This window comes from Canis lupus, chromosome 33 (assembly GCF_048164855.1).
Source record: "Canis lupus baileyi chromosome 33, mCanLup2.hap1, whole genome shotgun sequence".
Taxonomy (NCBI): Eukaryota; Metazoa; Chordata; class Mammalia; order Carnivora; family Canidae; genus Canis; species Canis lupus.
Genome location: NC_132870.1, coordinates 1,137,042 through 1,141,122, shown reverse-complemented (window position 1 = coordinate 1,141,122; position 4,081 = coordinate 1,137,042).

Here is a 4,081-nt window from a genome sequence, read left to right as displayed (position 1 = left end):
CATGACCCAAGCTGAAATCAAGAGCTGGATACATTCAATTGACTAAGCCTCTCAGGCACTGCATGTCATATACATTTTAATAGTTGTCTCTTATAATCCTTTGTAATTTCTGTGTTGTTGGTTGTTACTTCTCTTTCATGTTTTATTTTCTCTTTTTTTCTTGAGGAGTCTAGTTAAAAGTTTGTCAATTTTGAGAAAAAAAGGCTTATCAATTTTATGTTTTCATAGAACCACCTCTTGGTCTCATTGATCTTTTCTATTGCTTTTTTTAGTCTTCATTTCACTTATTTGTGCTTTGATCATCATTATTTCCTTCTTTCTACTCACCTTGGGCTTTGTTTGTTCTTCTTTCTCTAGTTCCTTTAGGTGCAAGTTATATTATTTATCTGAGATTTTTCTTATTTCTTGAGGTAGGCCTGTGTCACTTAAATTTCCCTCCTAGAACTACTTTTGTTGTGTCCCCCAAATTTTGGACTATTGTATTTTCATTTTCATTTGTCTTCATGTTTTTTTTTCTTTTCTTTTGTGTTGACTCATTGGTTGTCTAGTAGCATGTCATTTAGTCTCCATGTGTTTGTGGATTTTTTTCAGTGTTTTTCTTGTCATTGATTTCTAGTTTCATACTGTTATAGTTGTAAAAGATGTGACCGGTGTACCTGGATGGCTCAGTTGGTTAAGCATCTGCTTTCACCTCAGGTCATGATTCCAGGATCCTGGGATCAAGCCCCTGCTCCACAGGGAGCCCGCTACTCCATCTCTCTCCACTCATGCTTTCTCTCACTATCTCTGTTGATATCTGTCTCTCTTTCTCTCAAATAAATAATAAAATCTTAAAAAAGAAAAGCAAAAAGATGTGACCAAAAGGTTATGATTACAATCTTCTAAATTTATTAAGACTTGTTTTGTGGCCTAACATGTGATCTGTCCTGGGGAATGTTCCATGTGCACCTGAAAAGAATATGTATTCTATTATTTTTGGATGACATGTTCTATATGTGTTATATACATCTGGTGTAATGCGTCATCTAAAGAAACTACTTTCTTGGTTTTTTTTTTTTTTTTTTTAAGAAACTACTTTCTTATTGATTTTCTGCCTGTATGATCTATTCATTGACTTAAGTGCGTTGTTAAAGTCCCCTACTATCATTATATTATCATCATTTTTCCCTTTAAGCCTGTTAATATTCACTTTATGTGCTTAGGTGCTCCAATATTAGGTGCATAGATTTTTGCAATTGTTATATCCTCTTATTGGGTTGATTTATCATATCTATTTTCTTTTCTTTTTTTTTTGTTTTAATTATTTATGATAGTCACACACAGAGAGAGAGAGAGAGAGAGAGGCAGAGACACAGGCAGAGGGAGAAGCAGGCTCCATGCACCGGGAGCCGGACGTGGGACTCGATCCCGGGTCTCCAGGATCGCGCCCTGGGCCAAAGGCAGGCGCCAAACCGCTGCGCCACCCAGGGATCCCTATCATATCTATTTTCAAAATTAAGTATTGGAAAGTTCAGGGTATACTCCTTAGAAGTCAGCCTTATAATCAAGTCATTTCTCTAAGTTCTGGTTCTAACTTTTTCAACCCAGTACAAATGAAGGTTCAGCATGCAAAGGTCACCAGAATTATTCAAATTATGACTAAGTTTATAAAAGTTGGGATTATATATCTTCATCTTGATCTTCCTATGCTTTCCCTTTTACCTTATTTATTTCTTGAAGATTGCCAATTGAAGTTTCTGTTTTCATTTGTAAGGTCTCGAGACCCTCGTTAGGATTAGCAATGTGCATGGAGGGCAATCACCAAGGGCCTTGGCCTTTGCTTGCTCTACACTCGAACTCATTGCTTAGCTGCCTCAAGTGCTAGTTTCTTTTACCAGTATTTGCTCTATCCTTTATAGTTCCATGACCATTCTCCTTCATCCATATTTTAAAGTGAGACAGGCCTAGGTTTGAACCCCAGAGGGACTAATTTTGGGGTAACTTCTCTAAGCCTCAGTTTACTCATCAGTAAAATGGAGATAACATGCTTTCTATTCTGTGTTCTGGGAGAACCAAGGTTATATGTACTAAAAATCATCCAGCAAAAGGGTTAGCATAAAGCACAAATGCAAAAAATAATTTTTTAAAAATATTTTATTTATTTATTCATGAGAGACACAGAGAGAGAGAGGCAGAGACACAGGCAGAGGGAGAAGCAGGCTCCACGCATGCAGGAAGCCTGATGTGGGACTCGATCCCAGGTCTCCAGGATCACACCCTGGACTGAAGGCAGCACTAAACCGCTGAGCCACCTGGGCTGCCCAAAAAATAATTTCCTTCTTTTATTCTCTTCACAGAGAAGCAAAGTACTGCTGAAATAGTACTATTTCAGCAGTACTTTGCTTTCTCTTAATGCCATATTGTCATTGTTTCTTCGGCCCAAATCCAAGCATAGTCCTTCCTTATCTGTTATTGTTGCTAAAATATAAAATTTACCAAGCCAAAGAGATTTTTGCATTGCCCTTAGAACTTGGTTTTTATTGTTTTTAGTTTTGTTTAGTGTGATTATTTTTTGCAAGGCTTCTGCTGATTCTAGATGTGGGCTTATTGTTACTAGCACAAGGTGAATGTTTTAGATGATTCCAAGAGAAATGAATCATTATTATGGACAGAAAGGCCAAATAAAGCATCCAGGAAACAGCAGGGCCCCTCTTGCCGCACTTGGTAAAAAATACTACAGACAAGGCCTAAAACCTCCTGACTCTGCTCCTGGCTACAGGGGAAGTCTATGTACAGGGCAGAAGACAAGGACTCACCCAACTATTTCTGTAACCAAAACCTCCATCCCACTAAATTGCACTATGTCTTGAAAATTTACAAGGCCTGTTGGAAGAGAACATGAAAGTGGAAGAACATAAAGGAGCAGATGTCATGAGAGAAGAGAAAAACAATTTTGCTTTCAGTGTATCTGATTCAGTTGTAATAAAGCCTTCCACAGAACTGTCCATCACCACCTCACTTAGGTCAGACAATAGTCTGACCCGAATGCCTAGGCAACAAAGGACAAACAATGCCAAATTCGATTTTAGCTGATCCTTGAAAGAAGGAAAAAATATATTTCCAGGAGTTGAGAGTACCACACGAACCTCACATTTTTCATTTTTGACACGTTAGAGTTTATGTTAGTTCTTTATGATATAACGTGGAAACCAAAATATATAAAGATTACACAAATGTATCAATGCTGTTCAAGATCTCTGTTTCTGGGGCACCTAGGTGGCTTGCTGGTTGGGCATCTGTCTTTGACTCAGGTCATGATCCTGGGGTCCTGGGGTCCTGGGATCAAGTCCCGCATCAGGCTCCTCACAGGGAACCTGCTTCTCCCTCTGCCTATGTCTCTGCCTCTCTCTGTGTCTGTCATGAATAAATAAAATCTTTTAAAAAAAGAAAAGATCTCCATTTCTGCACCCATGCCAGAAATTTTGTCTCTTTCCTGCATCCACTTTAAAATTTTATTTTCAGAAATGACACTTTCTCACTTAAGGCATAGATGTTTTCCCAGGGTGGGAGGGGAATCTCAGCTCTATCCAGGTCTTTTATGTATGGCATATTTAATTAATTTTTCAAAAAACTTTTTATTATTAGAAATAGGTAAAATTGTTCCCCAAAGCCCAGCAATCTTATATTTGTCAACAACCTAATATTCAATGGACTTCAGCTTTTTTGCATGTTAGGTGATTTCTGTGTCAGGTCAGGTCCTTGGAGAAACAAATGCCAAAGTGGAACTCAACACGCAAGACGTGTACTTGGGGAAATACCAAAGGAAGATGCAGCAGGGAGGGGTTGGGAATAAGGGGGGAGAGCCTTCTGACCACAGGCAAATCTGACACCTGTGAAAGGAGAGCAGGAAGGAAGGAGGACTGAGGAAGGGTACAATCCTGAGAAAGCCCCACCCAGGTTGAACTTAGAGCAAAGACTGTCTATCATAGCAAGCATCAGGCAAGAATGACCCAGCCTTCATCCTTCATCTGCTCAGCCATCCACCTGTAGCAGCCTGGGGAACACGGCCTTGGCATGAACACTACAGCAGATACAAGGTGTT